Source organism: Diuraphis noxia, unplaced genomic scaffold, assembly GCF_037042655.1.
Source record: "Diuraphis noxia isolate RWA-SAM2 unplaced genomic scaffold, SU_Dnox_SAM2 contig0001, whole genome shotgun sequence".
Classification (NCBI taxonomy): domain Eukaryota; kingdom Metazoa; phylum Arthropoda; class Insecta; order Hemiptera; family Aphididae; genus Diuraphis; species Diuraphis noxia.
The window spans coordinates 25,020,324-25,040,567 of record NW_028301711.1 but is presented as its reverse complement, the minus strand read 5'-3'; the positions used below and the strand labels follow the sequence as shown (position 1 = coordinate 25,040,567).

The 20,244-nt window shown below is 29.2% G+C and overlaps 1 protein-coding gene across 2 annotated transcripts in view; it reads left to right on the top strand.

The window, feature by feature from the left end:
• The window catches only part of LOC149060369 (limbic system-associated membrane protein-like), a 589,994-nt gene that overhangs the window by 356,628 nt on the left and 213,122 nt on the right, over positions 1 to 20,244 (top strand). The gene's annotated exons all lie outside the window — the stretch shown is intronic.

Sequence of the window (20,244 nt, the reverse complement as noted above, 5' to 3'; positions counted from 1 at the left end):
TTATTATTATGCGATTTGAATTCATTCGATTAGCGTGTATAATTAATAACTCGGTCGGGTGAATTTACTACGCTCATTACCGTCATTCTGCTGTGTGTGAGTGTGTAAGCGACTGTGTGTTCTCGACGAGAACGAGGCGGCGTACATTCATGTCAATCTAATAACTGCAGTACCACGCGTCTTCGCAAGTATATAGACCGATATTATGTATATTATATATTATTATCATACGGTGGAAAACGGCAGAACGCATATTTACACGCAACCTTCATGGTCGGTTTGACAACGGGGTAGGTTATTATTGTTATAATGCGCCGTGACGAAACTTTTGTCCGTTTGCCGATAGTGCGCGCTCCCGAGTTCGGATCGCGATTATGATAATTTATGAACAGGTTAAGTGCAGCATCAACACAGGGTGTAACAGAAATAACTAACCGTCGTAGGACCTAATTAGTTGATTTTTCAACCGAAAACTAAATACTAATGGTAAAAAGAAAAAAACAACAAAAAAATGTATTAATTAGTTACTTGATAAATTATTTGCTTTTGTCAGCGATGTATATCCCACGCCCTTCGTGTGTCGCAATGTGCATATAATAAGATATTTTTTATATTAATGAACGTAAATACATTACCAAAAATATGCGAATCTACAATTGGGGAAATCAAACTCCAAAGTTAAATTCACGAATGGCGATTCTCTTGGATCCCGAGCGTTTACAATGTAATAATATATTATATATCAGTGTATAGTTATATATAGGTAACGGTAATTTTTTTAATAAACTAAATGATACTTATAATATTGTATATTATACAATACCATGTCTTAGCGCAGCCTAATCGATGAGAGAGGATGGAAAATAATTTTCCCTTGTCTAATTATAAATTAACTAGGTACTGTTGGCCTCATGACATGGTGAGATTGTTTCAATTTATGTTTTTTTTTTTTTTTTTACTTAACTTATTCTTGTTGAACTTTGTATAATGTTTTAAAATATATATAACACAGTTAAATCTTGAATATAGCATTGTAGATTTCACTGTTATTAATATAATTAATTTATAGGCTAATTAATATTAAAAATAATATATATATATATATATAGGTATTTATACAATATACTTCAAATAGGCTTTTTATTATGGACTGAAGGTGACAGTTATAATCGTTAGCACGAATTGTAATTTACTTAACTTATTAATATTACACCGATATCGTTGAAGTTAATATAAGATATTAGCGATGGAATTTAATCATTACACTTGCGATGTAAATCTTATATTTTAGAAATACGTTTCTTTTCCGGAGTGAAAAATGATTAAAATTGGTACTGCTTAAAAAACTTTATTTCAATTTACTGAATAATAACATATAATATGGAAGTCGTACAACGAGTGGAGTGGCTGAGTTGCTACATTTCATGAGTCGTACACACAAGAAAATTCATATTATATTTCGATTAATGATTCGGATTTTTCGGGTTTCTCTGAGTTGCAAAAATATTGTCAATCGATCCAATTTCCATGATTGTAGGTTATTGTACGTTTATTTTTATTTTATATTACATTTGTATCTGTATTTGTATATAATTTACTATTATAATTAAAATTAGTTTCCACGTTGCTCGTTGAAGCTAATCGATAACGTTATTATGGTCGACCAGAATAATTTAGTTGAACCTGTATAAGTGCAAATAGTGTTAATATAACGTAAATTCAAACAGGTTCATTTTAATATTATTATTTGAAATCGAGTTGTTGGGCAGATATAATTACATTTTCCAGGTACAGAAGAATAATTTTCCGTAAGGTCTTTGTTTAAATCCATTGTCGAATAGTTGCGATGATTATATATAACGTAAAATCGATAAACAATATTATTCCAATTAAAATTGGTGAATGACATTATATCACGAAGTCTCGTAAAACTTGAAATTGAGTGTTTGTGCTGAGATCGATGGAAATAATGTCAGGGGTTAATGGTGGAGAATCGACCCGCAGTAGGTGTATAGTTTGGATGTTTTGTTTTCGTTATATTGCATTAATAAATTATATCCATATAATATAATATATAAAGTATATAAGGTGAATACTACTCACTGTATCTCAAAAACTATAAAACGTACGAATTTGAAATAATTTGGAATAGTGGTTTCTAACGATCTAGATGTGTAGTACGAATCGATTTTCAAACATTCAAATTTTCAAAGAGGTGGTCTAACAGGGATCTTAAGATTTACGATGGAAATTTAAACTTTTTTATATCTGAATGTCAAGATATTTAGCTAGTTTGATATATTAAATTAGATTTTATAACCATATGTGTTTCACCATCTCAATAATCGTGTCTATTATTTATCACTGCACGGCTAGTTTGACTTTTCATTTAGAACATGGTTGTTAATATCTCAGAGGAAGACGAGATATTGTTCCCTAATGGGAGCTGTCATAAAATACTTTAAACCATTAAACCGTGTTTGATTGTGATGAACGATATTTTTCTGATGCGCTAATGTTATACAAACGTGTTCAGTGATATCAGTTTCAAGAGTAACGACGATTTTACAGTCGTTTTTTTTCTGAAATATTATGCTGGCATTACAAAAAGAGCTACGTAATACTTGATTTTCGGTTGCTACTTTTGTATTAGTTTTTCCATATGGTTGGATAAGTACTATTTTCATTTTGATTGGTTTCGTGATTATGTTTTTTGATTATTATCTCATTGTCGTCTATTTTTTTTACATATAAGCTATCATGTTTCATCGATCCAAACTGTATACGCACTTTATATTTTAATTTATTTATTTATACTGTAAAAATAAATTTGTATATTTGCCAGTTTGTTTTTATATTTTTAACTAGATATTTTAGAGCTCAATATCAATAATAATAACGTATATACTATTTACATGGAAATGTACGTATATATTTTAATGAATTTTAAGATTAACTATTTATGAATTATTTTGCTTGATATATTTCGATATTGTTTTATTTTTTAATATTTGCATTGTATTTTGTTTAGAAGTGGTAACAACTGAAATATTTATCTATTTATATTTATTATATCTATTAAATAGTACCACAAATAATCAAAAAAAAAAAAAAAATGTCAAGTCAAGTCTTCATTATCTATTATTTTTTAGTATCAACCAAAAAAATAAAATCAATTTTATTGAAAACTGGTTTAGCGCACAAATTGTCAGTTCTTTTTCCTCGGTTAGTATGAAAAGTTTACTTTAGATTCAAAACACCAAGTAGATAAATTTTTATGCTAGAAATCATACTTCAAAAGTTTCTAAAATAAATACATTGTTCTAAAATAAATACAGTGATCGCTCCCATATGAATTTAAATACAATGATATAACATTTTTACGGATTACTAATTGAAATAAAAATTACGATCTCAAAATATATTAAATGTGTTCAAATATACATTTAAAAAAAAATTTAAAATATATTTAATGCGTTTAATATGCATAAATTCTTTTTTCTCAATTATCTTAATAGAGTTAAGATAATATTATGCCAATTAAATTCTAGCAATTTGTCTACATTTTTTCTACTCCTTAAACATTTCAAATATTTCACCAAAACTATTGTATACGTAATAAGTAATAGCATGTCTTTATAGACTTCAATATATTTAAGTAAAATAGTAGACGTGAATAATTGTACTTTTTACGACTAAATTGAATTTTAATCATAAACATACGTAATATTATGAAGTCTTGAGGTTTCGCGGTTGATGAATCATGGATCGCATTATTTAATAAACGTATCATCGACTATCCGTTAGTATTACACCTTAGTTCTTTGAATTAAAATACACGTCATTCATTTTTGTGGATTTTAATTATCGTCATCAGACAATTAATAATATAGACTGCTTTTTGTAAAAATATAAAACAGAGCATTTTGCTATACATTAATCATACTATGTATTTTATTGGCATATATTTATAAACCTGCACTGTCGGTGAAAGACTTTAGGTTAACGTGATCTTGCATAATGTGGACGCAGTGGCGTGACATCTTTCAAACCCTAAGCAAATTATTTATACAATGACCCCCCCCCCCCATAAAGGTATAATTTTCTGTATACAAATTTTGAATGTGTGTTCTAGGGCTAAGCAATTGCATTAGGTAAACGTCGTTCACCACGCCACCGTGTGGACGTGGAGTTCAATTTTTGAACCATCGTAGCATCCATTAAATTATTTTCCGTGTCAGGTTTCTGAGATAGCTTTATGATCTGTAACTATTATAGATATTTGCATTTTACTGATTGGCGAGATTTCGAAATATTTGTGTGGTTTCATCATTTGGTCAGGTAGCTATTGATTATTGTTATCGTTGAAGATGATGATGCTATTCCGTAATTTATTTAGAGCACGCGAACATTTTTTATTTTTTAATGGTTTGTTATTTAAGCGAATAATACATATTTGACGGTAAAAGATGAAAATCATCTATAGGGTGTTGTATTGACTTATCATGCATGTAAGAGCCCTTTTGGTTTAGGACAAAACACCGATGTTGTATGCCTACAGTAATGACGTGAAATTATTAAGTCACCATTTAAAATAATTAATATTTATACTGTAGCGAAAATATTTGACAAAAAGTTTAAATAAATAATATAAGATTTCAAAAATAATTGGTTATCTTGGTCTAAACAGGATATAGTTCAAATCTAAATGTTTATTTTTAATTATTATTTTCGACAGTATGACATTATTTAAGACTAGTTGAGACCCGCTATCAGTTTTTATATCTATCTTCCTGTTACGAATTTATTACAAATTATAATCAAAAGGATCAATGTATCAAAATAATGGTCATGAATTTAACTTATAAAAATAAATTGTAATTTAATATTATAGTGTAAAAGATATCTGTCAAAGCTATAATACTTCCAAAATTCAACTTTATCCACTTCAATTATATTTAGTTTAATGATTTTTCTTCTGTAAATTAAAATAACATCATACAAAAATAAAATAATTGTCATAGCACTGGTATTTCGTTTTGCAAATATCTAACCAATTGAATACTAATCACTGGGGGGGGGGGGGGGGGGTTGTTATTTAATACGTTGTAATAGTTATTTATGTTATTGCCTTATTTATGATATTTCATTTCTAACGTCTATGCATTCCACATGTGTTCGCCCCGTTTTTTTTAGAAAATACAAATATAGGTACCTATTTTATATTGATATATTAATAAGACTGTCTTAGACGAATGTTCACAAATATAATTTCATCCAAGTAAGTATGCGTTGAATTCATAATAAAATAGAAACTTGCAAGCTTACGCAAAACTTTTGGAATATCAAACCGTGGGTTTGTTGAGCACCGTTAAAAAGCTTAATACTCTAAAGCTTAAGATCTCTGACACTGTACGATAGTTTCGTTCTATATGAGAAATACATTACATTCGCTGCATTTCGTACGGTGTGGTTTCATGGTTCCTTGTCAGAAAATGGCAGGTGGGAATCATTTAGGTACACGGGTACGTCTGAAAGAGGGTCGGGATCGATATTAACAAAGTGACTGAAAGTTTTCCAGGCGAAAGGCGATACGGATAAGTTAACTCATTCGGCACCTGTGGTACACCACTTAAAATGGTAAACTTGCCATCCTTCCTTCCACCGTCATACATGGGTTTCCAAGAAGTCAGTATCGTATTAGGTGTGTTAGAGTGTAGAAGTACAATGTATGTAATATGCATAACCATACCATCACCCATACTTGGATAACATAATACAACTAAATATAGAATGGTTTTAATAATTGTTCACTGGAAACAATTACTTGGAATGCAACGCATATTTTAGAGGACTTCTCAGAATTTCTGGCATAGACGTGCTTAAGTTTTAAATGTTTTCATCCACGAAAAGGGATATAATATTATTAATATATAATTAATACCTTTATAAGTACGATACGATTTTATTCAATAATACAAGCGATGTTATAACGGAACCACTTTTATAATATTTTGAGGAATTCCATATAAACAGCAGTTTAAATGTGTAGTGGTATCTATATCATATACCCAGGTATTACCAACATGCTAGGGGGCAAATTAATTGCGTTTCGATTTTAATGGGGAATTACGATTTTTTGTTTTTTTGCGATACCTTTCAGAAATTGAATTATTTCACACACATTAGGTGTGCAACTATATACAATAAATTATACGCATAGTATAGCTGACTTTTGCATTAAAATATCAACGAGTCTGCAGGCTAGCCAAAGTTTTTGACGAAATAAAATTAAAAAATCGTCGTTTGTTTATGACGATGAAACCGCCTGTACGCGACCACCCCACAGAGATACGAGGTGGAAACGACTAGTAATTTCGCCAGATTATCGTTTTGTGGTGTCGTTATTACGATTCGCATCTCGACCGGGTCACGTTTGAACGCGATTGCGGGGGCGTTATCGTCTCTACTCTCTACAAACTCACTAAGAGTTTAAAAACGTGATTCTGAATGCCCCCGCCTGGTCAATAACATGTGTATTTATAATGGTATAGCTTAATGTGCAGGTCACTAAAGACCTACATACAACGTTACCCGCAGTATTAATATTTAATAGTGTCTGATTTTCCAATTTTTTTCTTATAGGCTAAATAATAATTGAAAAAGGTATAATAACATCGACCATTATAGAACTTAAACCTGCAGTGGCAGTATGGTTAAACGATGCAGTTACGTGTCAGCCAACATCGGATCACAAGCGCATCTCGGTTCATGGAAATGCATATAGATATTTTCCGTATTGAAAATTAGACAGGGAATTTAATATAATAACTATAAATTAATATAATATTTAATATAATAGTTAATATAATAACTTCCCGAAATAATTGTGTCATAACCACGACGATGACTCAATTTTTTTGGATTGAAACCACACCCGAAATCAAACTCAGCATACTATTCATATTTATGACGTGGCAGTCGCCGTGTTCGGTGACTGGTTGCGCTGTCCAAAGGAACTGTAGTCGTCATTTGCCACCATTTCCTCTAAAGTAGCAGGACGACCGGATATACTACGCACTGGGAATGTATTATAATATACACTCGGCAGTCGGTTCGAGAGGAAATACTTGTATAATATAACCATCTAGTCGTCGAGTTAAATCGCGTCAACAGAGGGTGAGGGGTCAGGAAGTGCCATAGATGGTACTGTAAGTCTTCGTTCGGGGAACGGGCCGCCGCCGGTGACATTTCTCGTTTGACCTTCTCGACTTCGTCGGCAGTGACCCAGGGGGGATAGGGATAGGTTTCCCTGGGCAATTAATCCTGCCACCCCCACCCCCACCCATCACTTCCGAGACGGCGCGTCTTGTAGAAAAGCGGCTGTGATATAGTCTCCCTCCTATATCCACCCAAAACACGATATATCATGACTATTGTTGCTGTCGTCATTATATTATTATTACTATTATAATAATTTGGTGGTAGTGTAGCAGTAGGTACCTTTATGCCACGCGGCCGCCTCGTCATTATATTAATATAGTATATGCATATGACGTCGCCGACGGCGGGCCAAAATATGATATAATAAGTAATAACCTTTAAAGTTTTCACAATGTAAAACAACAACAATAAAATTACTTGAGTTTGAGTACATGTATAGTACACGATCATATCGTATCATATTTTATATTATAATGATTATTGAGTGATCTTGGTGAAATGGATCTCTTCACCATCCATTCCTATAACTGCTCAGTTATTATCATGATCTTGAATTTTAACGGAAATACACTATTTTCAAAACATCGTCATGCGTCATTCGTGAAACGGATAAATATTTCTTATTTTGACCATTCGTGGTTGTGACGGTGACGGCGTGATAAAACAAGCGTTATTGGTGTCTAAGTAAACTAGCTATCTCGTCCTATAACTATCTAACCATACATGCTTAAGTGCGTGTTTAAATGTTGTTTTTGTTGACTGTAGTCATCAATTTATACTATAAATGACGGACCTTTTCTAGCTAGTCTCTACACAGTTAAATAGTTCTTCGTTTCATATAGATCTACACTTCTCACCGAACATATTTTATTATTAAAAAATTGAAATTACACATCCGTTTCGTTTAACAGGATCGAGAAATTTCATGCGCTGTATAAAATAAAATATAATTTAATACTTTTAACTAAATACATTGCCTGTATTTTAGAAAATATACATTTAAATACTGACCACCGAAAATAAATAAAATATCTATTCTCAATTTATATGTTAAAATAAAAATGTATTATTGGACTTACTTGGAGATCTTTACCTACGTATTAGAAACAGACGCGGGTATACACTTGAAATAAAATTTTTTAAAGTATTAATTAATTTTTGAAAAGCAAATAATTTGTTTATTATTTTTTAGTTATGGTATACAATGATACCACAATTTGACAAGAGCCCTACACTTTGAAGCATGTATGACTTATAAGTTATAATATTATTCGTCGACCTTTTTGATGCCCATTTAAAACAAATTCGCCCGTTTAACATTGTCATGGTTTGGTATTTTCAACAAAAAGTAAAATAAGAAATTTAGTTTTTTGAAAAGAACAAAATATGTGCTTGAAAATATTCCAAAAATGTTTTATGTGATATCATGATCGAAATTTATGAAACGGGCATCATACAAACATATTTTCATTTCATTATGTTTCGAGTAGATACATACTATAGCTATGTGTCTTTAAAGTATAGTTTTGTAGTATATGTTCAAACGACGTGTTATAACAAAGCTAAAATGATATTTGAAAAATTTTTATTATATCTTTATATTATAATATAATCTTTCTTCAACATATCACCAACAACCTACCTATTTGAAAACGTTTACAAAATGGTGTTTTATAACAATAATTTGTGAACGTGGTAAATTGATTTTCATTCATTTTGTTAGACGAATAATGCTTATAATCATATTGTTATTATGAGAACTATATAACGTGTAATTTGTTATAAACCATAATTTAGATTAAAAGTATTTATATGTACAGTCTCCGAATCACAGTTGAGCATACTTTATAAAAATAAACGTTATTTTAATTAGGACTGCAGTGATTTTTATCGACTTTCTTTCTCACCATAAATTATTATTAACAATCTAATAAAGGTTGTGGCATCAATTTCGATAAATATTTTTTATTCCTCAATAACAATTAACAATTGATTATACAATATTAAGGAAAAACATATTGAATAAATATTAAAATATTGAATGTTTTTTACAATCGTATATTTTATTTCATATATTAAAAATGCTGTATCACCAGTTATTCAATATTTTTTTTGTTTATGGCCCTAAATAAGTTTAAATATTGGTGGAACATGTTTTGAAAACATTTCTCTACACCAGGTAATTTTTAATATGAACATAGCTGATATTGGCATGTAATATATTGCCTGTATAAAATAACTTGTTTAAAAACATGGCACATAAAATTTTGAAATAAATAAATATAGTTTTTACTAAAATGTTTTCATTATTTAAATAAATTTTTATTTTTTAAAGTATTTGTAGTGTTTAAAAATATATATGTATATAGAGGTTACTGACCAATTAAAATATTAATTAATTGAAGATCGCATTTCAGAAAAAAAAAAAATGTTTAATTTAGTACAGTTTGTATTTTTTCATAAATTATTATAACTTGAGTGGTACATGTAAAACAAATTTAACATTAATGAGATTTATTAAACTTAACCCACTGGTAAGCACTATGATGCTTGTAATTTCATAAAATTAAGAGTATGAATAATTAATGTGCTTAGACGTCCAATATGAAATTTTATAAATGTATTTTATTCTGAATAATACCCATATTATCTATATAATAAAATTAATTATATTTCATATTTCCCTGCACCTACTACTCCCGTGATTCGTAATACTCATCAAACAATAAAACGGTTTGGTTTTAAACAATTTTCATTATTACGTGAACTAATTATAATCAACTACCTAAACTGTGCCATTGATACGGTCGTCACGTAACGTTTCAATTTACTCTGGAGGACTTTGTATTTTAATTAATCTGAATTTCCATTACACCATTTATTGATTAAATATACAAACAGTGTATAGTGAACTATAAGGTTATATCACATTTTTTGTTTTTTGAATTTTTGTAAAAGGATACAGAGAATTTTATGGTTTCAAGATGACCATCTTTATAGATTATCAACAACATTTTTCCCAATTATAATAAATGTTTTTGAATGATTTTATTTGGATAATAAGTGTGGTAGATTAGATTACTAATTTTGAGTACACTGAAATGTACAAACGATTCCAATATTTTTTTTATTTATTATTATTTAATATTTAAAGTCTTCAACTGCTGAGGTCATTAGCCGACATTTTTTTCTAGGTGACAATTATAAAAAAATTTGAATAGTAAAATTTATTTACAATACAGGTTGACTAAGTAAGAATTTGGTGATGAATTGGATGAATTTTGAGGTTAGAGAATCGTTGAGAATTTCTTTGATGCTGTGTAGGAAGCTGAGAGATGCGAGTCTTAATTCATATAATATATGTGTCTTACACATATTTAGTCCCTAAAATTGTGTGTAGTACGACACTCTCTGTGTAGTACGGAATTTAAAAGTGTATTAAGTGTATTTTTTACATTAAAAATTTATAATAAATCTATAATTTAAATTTATTTTTATTTACTTACTGATATTATGTATTATTATTTCCATTCATTTTGTACACTAAAAATGAGTTTTCTAAAAAAAATAATTTCTATTTCACAATTTTTTTTTTTTAAAGAACCTTCAAATTTATTAAATAGAGCTTCTACTTTATTCAAATAGAAATCATTTATTTTAAATAAATATTATTAATTGATATGTACTATGAGTAATTTAGATTTGACTGATTTGAGATTAGTAGTACGAAAATTTAGATATTTTAGAAACTGCTTACAGTTAAGCGAGTTCGACAAGTATTGTACGTAGGTGGATAGTTTTAGCTAATAAGAAAAGAGTGAGTAGTAAAAGTGTGTCATATTCTTATGCGGATGGTGGTAATATCTTGGCGTTGGCTGAAATTCCAGTATTTTAACGCAAAAAAAAATATGATAAAAAAAAACTATAATATATAAAATAAATAGTAGGGTACTTAATTATAATATAAATATTTTTTTTAAATTAATATTTTTATTTTAATGTGCATATTATTATGTATTTATTATTTTATATAATAATTATGTACCTATTGTATATACGCAAACGCAAAAGCGTCTTGATCTCTACTAGACGATGTATGTATTTAAGAAGTTTATATTATTTTTAAAAACGTGAACCACTTTTCATTAAATATATAAACGATTAACTCTTTTCTGTCAAATTAATAAATTCGTTGATCTATTTTCTAAAAGGTCATAATTTAATGTTGGTGTTTATGAATGACTTCATCCATTTCTGGATAGTTTGATGAATGATTTTATAAGGAATATAATATGAACTTATTTTTTTATGCTTATATATTATTTTATTTGTGTACATTATGCATATTTTTTTAGGGATAATATCGGAAATAAGTTTAATAAATCAATAAATTATTATAATTTTTTTGTACATTTGACAATTTTAGATTATTTTATGTTAAAGATATTGGAATTATAATATCGTAGGTTAGGTTAACATATATTTGATATCGTATATAGATGTTATATATTATACATAGGTATATGTAGTATTTTATGAAATATTCAATATGAAATGTATATGATAAGCAAAAAAAAATGAGTTTATAAACATATAATTCATTTGATTTAAATGATTATACTTGTTAATACACTTTTTAAATGAACAAATAAAATAGCAAATAATTATTTTTTTTTCATATTTTAAATTTTTAACGACGATTGAGTTTTAATATTACTATATAATGTTTATTTGTGATTATTTTGAAATAGTACCTACTTACTGAAACGCATTTTTCTTTATATACATATAGGTACAATTATTTGGAATAACTGATCATATCACAAACGATCCCCAAATAGTTATGAATATAGCATATAATATTATATACGAGTATCATACTTTTACTCATAAAAAAAAATATTATCATGTATTGTAAAAATTTAGATCAGCAACAATATCCGCCCGTATAAAAAACAAAAATGTAAGTAATTTACATTTTACACATCATGGTTCTACGTTTGACGCATTAATTTATCATATCATATATATTTATTATAAAATTATAAGCGGGGAAAATAGTATTCTCCAGAGTTAGTTATCTGAAAGACTAAAAAAACGCTTCAACTTTTTGAGATATGGATAACGCATAGGTAATTGCGTCTAACGATAACGAATAAAATTACGAAAACGAACGCCAAGAACAAACAGAACTTCTATTTTGGGATGCGTGTATTGGAGATAGGTTTATATTTTATGATGTTCATTGTTCATCATAAAAAATGAACCACATCCTTATCGGATTGAGTATGTTCAATAAAATTTACCCTATGTATATAATATTAAAATCGTTAGAACGGTTAACAAAATAGTTGGATTAATAATAGTTATAGTGGAGAGTTACACTTTGAGGGCAGTGAGTTTTCAAGTCATTCATACGAATTAAAGTGTGTTCACAATATTCGCATTTCGATATCCGTTCTTTCAATACGTTTGTTACATAATTATTAGATACGTTACCAATAGAAATTGAATATTTAATTAAATTCCACAAGACTAGGTGAGTTGTGAACACATCTTTAAACCTACACCGCCACTTGCCTTGTTTCATTCGTTCGCGAAGACGCCATATGTGACACTTTAAATAGTTGCAAAACAAATTGCAAATATTATGATCATAATATGTGTATGCATTTAACTCAATACAATGATATAATATTTAATAAACAGAAAGGTATTCTTTCAACTCGATAAAATTTTTTTGGTACAAACGGATTTTTCAACAATTTGAGTGATTCGTTATAATAATACACTACTGTCATTTTTCTGACACAAACAAATAACAATCCAAAAATAAAATTTTTTTTTTTGGGGGGGGGGGGATAATGCCTTAGACGAAGAAATCGATGATGTAATAAAATAACATGAAAAGTGTTGTACAACAGTAACATATATATTTTCGTACTGATATAATACTTCTGTACGAATTATTATTATTGAGTCTTATTTAATGAATGTTATATAATTAATATAATATTCACGCAGCGATCATAAACTTAACTGTGATGAAACGCGTCAAATAATATTTTCTTATTTATTTTTTAACTTACTACTTTTTTAAACTTTTTTTTAAATTTCAACCACGAAGGTACAAAACACAAATTGTCTGTAATGCGTATGCTGAGAGAACTTCATTTTAAAACTTAGAATTAGTATGAGAACTTACTATTAAATTTAATAAAATTTAAAATCCAATTGAAATACACAGATATTGATTGCACCGTTTTCGAATATTAAGACTGTTCTTGTAAAGAATGTAATAATAATCTAATTTAATTACTATAGAAGTACAGAAAATAATAATTCTACAACCGACTAGATGATATTATAATAGTTATTTGAAATATATAAAACCTACACTGTATACGTTATCTATTTTAAGTTACTGCAGTATTGACCAATTAATAAAATTAAATGAGTTAAATTCCCGGTGGTTTGTGTTGTTCGAAATGTTATCCTAAGTCGTCTGTTTATGACAGTTTACGTTATAATCCATAAAGACATCGACGACTATTAAAATAGAAACAGATCCGCTTTAAAGCTATATTTCGATGTAATGTGTGTATAAAATATAACGTATATATAATCAAAAATTGAAGAAAAATATTACGCTCATGTATCATATTATAAAATACTTACATGGGCGTATCAGTACAGGTAACGTCCGTAGGACTGGTAAAATGTTATAAAGGGATTACTGGTTAACAGTAGGCTCCGTGACCAACGGATTGTAGGAATATTCGCGCGCGTCATTGTCAACATTTGGTAATAGTAGCGGGCAACAAATAAATAAATCCAGTTCGATGAGAAAATAATAATTATAATACGTTATTATAATTCCACCAGCGTACCATAGATATGTCAGGCATTCGCCTCCATACATCGTGACCATTGTAACCAACTGACATATTGTTAACATATTATACACAAACATTTTCTAAGAAGGAGAAGAGGGTTAAGCCCCTTATTCCCCTGGGTAAGCACCAGGTTGCACCCTTTGTGTCAAAAGTCTGGGCACGCCTATGAATGCATATTATTTAATATTCAGTCACAATATTATTGCAACACGGCGATATACATAGGCAATTTTTTGACATGACTGTCGAGGTTCCTTTTTTCAGGTATTATAACATTTAATATTTATGATAATATGTGTAATACTTGTGCTATTATAATAGGCGTTATAGGTGAGAAATTTAGTTCCATGAGAGAATAAATGGTTGAAGAGGTGGAGAGGAATACGATGATGAGATCGTAGTTCAATTAATTTTCGCAAAATATGTAAAAATCACGAAATACGCTAATTATTTTGAATTAGAAATTCATAAAAATTTTCTTTTTAAATCTAAGATGTTAAAATGTAATTTAAATCACATCATTTTTGGATCCAAGATATAAAAATTTGGATCATGAACCCATAATTGCATGAGAAAGCATTCGATCATCTGTTATCAATTTATTATAAATAATACTGAAACTAATGCACATAATTTAAATACATAACGCGAATCAACACTTCTAAAAAATGCACTTGAGTTCCTTTACGGTGATGATATTACTGAAGTCAACGATTTAACGACCGAATTTCAAAATCTTTTATTATTTATCTGAACCTCAATTAAAGTTCGATTTGAAAATTTGAATCCATTATTGATTGGTGGAAATCTAGAGAAGATAAATATTCAGGAATTGGAATACTGTTAAAAAAATATTTATCGATACCTGCCACATCAGTGAGTCCCAAACGATGTTTTTCCACTGCTAGCAACGTTCTAAATTCAAAAAAAAACATCATTATTAACAAAACATATTAATTTATTGGTTTTCTTATATTAAAATCGAAAATTAATACCATAATATTATTATTTGTAATATTGTTATGCTTAATTATTTATGAATTATTATTTTTTTAATTTATAAAAGATTCGTCATAATTATGAATACATTTTTCGTAATTTATCAATACAAACTATTATAATTAATCTTCAATCTTGGGATAAATCTAATAATTTTGTAACAATTAAGAAAATTTGAAATCATTTTTATTTACACGTTTAATTATTAATTAATCATTCTAAATAATTTTTGTTTTAGTTTGTTTAAAAATCGTTTTTATGATTGTGCCAAATGTTTTTTGTTAAATTTTCTATTGATTTTGTGTGTCTTTATAAGTAAACTATATGGTTAATATTAAAGTATAAATTAAAACACTAAAATACGCGAATGCGTGTATACGTGAATATTCGTGCACACGGATTTTTTAAGTACACGGTTTTATATATTCGGATTTTAATTTCACGTGAATACGAGAAAGCGTGTACAAGTGAAATAGGGGACTCTATATAGTTCATAGTTTTCGTACACAATATCTGAAAAACATTTAATATGATTGCTATAACGTAATGATAGGTGTTTATTTTTACAAACAATAAATCTATCTCTATTTTATTTCTTCATGTTTGAAATTGGAAAATTAGTAGGTATCACAATTTTATCATAAAATATTCTCAATATTTCAAAAAATTTATACCTACTCTGTCAGTGACGATAATCGATAACACCACAGTGCCAATGTGCCATAAAGTAAACGAAAGTTCGCTTTTGACTTCGTTGTCTACAACTCCTGACTTATAGCTAAATCGAAAACACAAAATCTGAATTTATACATTTCTCATGGTTCAAACATAGAGTCGAGCGTTATTATGGAAACGATTAGTGTACGTCATAGAATTTATAAACTCGTATAAAACTACATATTTCAAGTTCAATCTTACACGAACTCTAATAATATATGCCTTCGAGTATCACTCCATCTATAACGTGTTTTTTGATTATCTGTACGACATATTATTAATAATATTGCATTGTATCGTGACTATATAACGCCTCAAAATGGAAATATTTTGAATAACCACGGGTAGGTCGAAATTAAAAAAAAAGTGTCTAACAATTACTGCAGAACGTCTAAGATAAATTACTATGGCGCGCCAGTTGGTAAAAACGTATAATCGGAATTAATTTCGGACTTGGTGCCGAGCAGAGGTGTAAATATATATAATATATATATATATATATATATCCCCATACGAACGGGGAAACGGACGTTCTAGTATTAGGGTCGTACGGGGTTGCGCGCCACGCCAAAACGCCATAAATAAGTCACCGGGACTTCATTGTGTAGGTATATATATTAGATACATATATACATGACCATCACCTCTTCCTTACCGAAGCGGTTAATTTTGGTATAATAATATTATATAGGTATACAAAATAATATATATATACATTATATTATATGGAATTGAGTCGCAACACCGCGGCGGAACGGCTTATCCGATGCAGAACGATTGTTCGCGGCAGTCATTGCGAGCACGCACCGCGCTACCGAACCGACACAATGTTATAATAATAATAATAATTACGATAATAATTGTTATCACAAAAAGATAATAGTTTATAACGATGACAATGTTGATGATGATAATGATTATAATAATGCATCGTGCTATATTCGGATTTGAGATGTTGTGAATAAATTTAATATTGAGTTTTCTCTGCAGGTACAACACGGTAGTTGGCTGTAATATATATTATTATAATCATCGTCATCATCACCATCATAATTATCATCATCATCATCATCATCATAATTGTTATTATTATTATTATTGATGTTAATATTGATGCCATCTGTTTGTAGCAACTTTGTGCGTATATACATTATAGAGTTTTATATTGAGTAAAATGTATTTTTGTTCTCTATAGTCGCGTTCAATTATTACGTTTGCTGCAACGAGTTATAAAAACAAAACTAAAAATGTCTAACAATCTATTTATGAAATTTCGATATCATCTTATTTCATAATTTTGTAAATGTATTTGACTGCGCGTAATTTTATTGATTTGAAAAAATTCGGAAGACTATTGCGAATGAAAATGATTTAGCCGCTTTCGTCAAGATAGCTATAACAATATTTCAATATTTTATGGTATAATATGCGTAAATTAAAATAGATTGTTAAAAATGAAAACGTGCCTTAACTGAAATATATAATAATAATTCGGATGGAATAAAAAATCACCGAGTGATGATAGAGACGAAAACTGATTTTTGCGGACGTCAATAAATCAAAATACGAACCACTATAATATGACACGTCACGCACTCCATAATTGACTTATATCCGAGACCCGATAAATTTATCTATCTCTCTCTCCGTTTCATAATTCTCTCTCAGTCCCTTTCCAACTCTCTCATTTTATCCTTTATATTCCATTAAATAGGATATATGGTGATAAATAAATATATATAAACAATCTCCGAGCATTTTAAAACCATGAAATAGGGCTAGAATGAGGTGTAGTGTAGATTGTGTACGTCGGAGACAGAATGAAAACGCTTAAAATTAGATGGCGGGTGTGTTGTTGGTTGGGAGGATGAGGAGTTTTCTGGTTGCGGTCTTTGGGAAGTAGCTGTGAATCGAGAGAATTTTAGTATGTTCAGTATTTCACTAGAATAACGGACAGGGGGTGGGAAAACACAAGACGTTTTAACAGATTTATACGAACAGACTAATTTTATGATTCAATCGTAGAAACCCGGAATTAGCCATTGACCAGCAAAGTGCCCGAGTAACATGTATAAACTATATACCTATGTATAGATCTGTAACCACGGTCCTGGTGCTCAGGTACACGTCTCATAAATTATTAGCCTCCTCACCATTGTTCTGTCTGTTTGTGTTCGGACGTCTTACCATCGCTATTCTTTTCCCTACATGCTTTCTAATTCAGCGACATTGCACGCTAATAGATTATAAATCCAGACCTCTGCCGTATGTTCGTGACATTTATTTCAAAATCGATTTTATTTCGTTTTGCGATTGGCTTCGTCTAATGTCCATAACCGAGGCACTCGAAACCTATACCTATTCAAAGCAATTATCATATACGACTCGACTGTTGTTTGTATAAAATACGCCACGGCGTACCATTAGGTATGGTAAAATATTTAAATCGTGTTAGTACCTTATGGTAGACGTTGGGTTTAGAAAAAAATAAAATGATAATTACAAATGTAAACAGTTTTTATTCATGCAATGAAAATAACTTAAATAACTATAATAGATAGATTTATGAATCCAAATTATAAATTATGTAATATCTATGTAAACAAAATTAAAATATATAGTACTACAATATAGGTGTAGACAATTTGTCTAAGACAACAGTAAAATATAATATGTCTGAAACGAACGGGAACTAATATGTTGTATATGAAAAAAAATTTCTAGTATCCTGAAAAAAAATAATTGTTTACTTGCAGGCCTCTATCGTCGTTCTACTCTTTAGTAAATACGTGGAACTTATGACGTATGTAGGTCTTGGTAATCGGTCAAAATATCCAAACCAAAATATCCACGGACAAAATATCCAAATTTTACGTAAATTAGTATATTACACTTTACTTTCTAATAAAATTAACTCCTAAATATATATAAATTACGTTAGTAGTATAATAATATCACAAAATATACTGCACAAACATTAGTCAAATAATATAAAATAAAATGTAAAACAATTTGTTTTTATGAATACCTATAGGAATAATTTGCTAAAATAAATGACTACCTACACTATTTTCTAAAAATTTAAAAATTTTATATATATTTAATTATATAATAATATATTAATTATATTTATATAATTATTATATATTAGGTATATTTTTATAATTTAATAATTTGACATTTGAGTTAAGTTTATCAAAAAGTAATGTGTAATCTATTAATTTACGTAAAAACGGATAAATTTGGATATTTTGTCCTTGGATATTTTGGTTTGGATATTTTGTCCTTGATTCGTAGGTTTTAGTGTGTAGTTACATTATACTCAAATAATATTTGTCACGTGAACGTGGTACTATACGTGTAAAACCATTCAAAACCATAATACATAATAAATATTATTTCCAGCCAAACTACGGAAAACCAAATTTTCCTATAATGATGTCATCGTAAGGTTTCTTGGTCGATGCAATGAAAAACACAGTAACTTATTGTGTTATACTGAACTATCTAATAATTTGTATACAAATAAGCCATGGGTTAGGTTAGGTTAGGTTAGGTTTTACACAACACATCGAACAAACAAACCGGACAACACGTTAATAATTGTAAATATTCAATGAATGTCATCATTATTATACTACTCGTGTACATATCGGTACTATGCATAGTTTTTTCTAATTCCATTTACCATTATTTATCATTCAGACCTTTTTTTCTCGCCCATTTACTCTCTCGGCCGTATACACGCACTACACACACTTGTAATGCATTCCTTTCAAGCAATAATAAAATCATTGGCAGAGAAATCTAGTATACGTAAGTACTATACTCGGCGCTTCGAGTGCCCTCGTGAATATGACTTTGGACTATTACAAAGCAAAACGGTATTCACCGAGCAAACTTTCAGTTTATATATTTTCACTTCCTCCGTTTCGGTCCGTAAATAACGCTTAGCGTGGATGAGGCACGGCCGGGAGGGTACACACTCATCGTCACTCACGTATTTATATCGATGATGTTCACTTCATGTAGACTTACGTATTAGATCCTCTCAACATTGTATGTGTATGATTTTCCCAACACTATAGATTTGTACATATAATATTATATAATATGTTAAGTTATGTTAGTATATTATACTCGATCTGTACATGCGATGTCAAATACGAACGTGACCCACAAAGTATATAACTAATTACAACAGTCATTGATGGCAATCCAAACGTTTACAGACATTTATTATGAAAAGAAAAAACGAATGCCGGTAAAAAAGTCTCCGTTAATGAAATCATATACGAATAACATGATTGTAGGTAATTATTAATTTTATTTGTAAAATAAACGCACTATATTTGACAACAATGTATTACATGGTATAGGTATTATGAGTAAGTTTCAAAAACGAGTA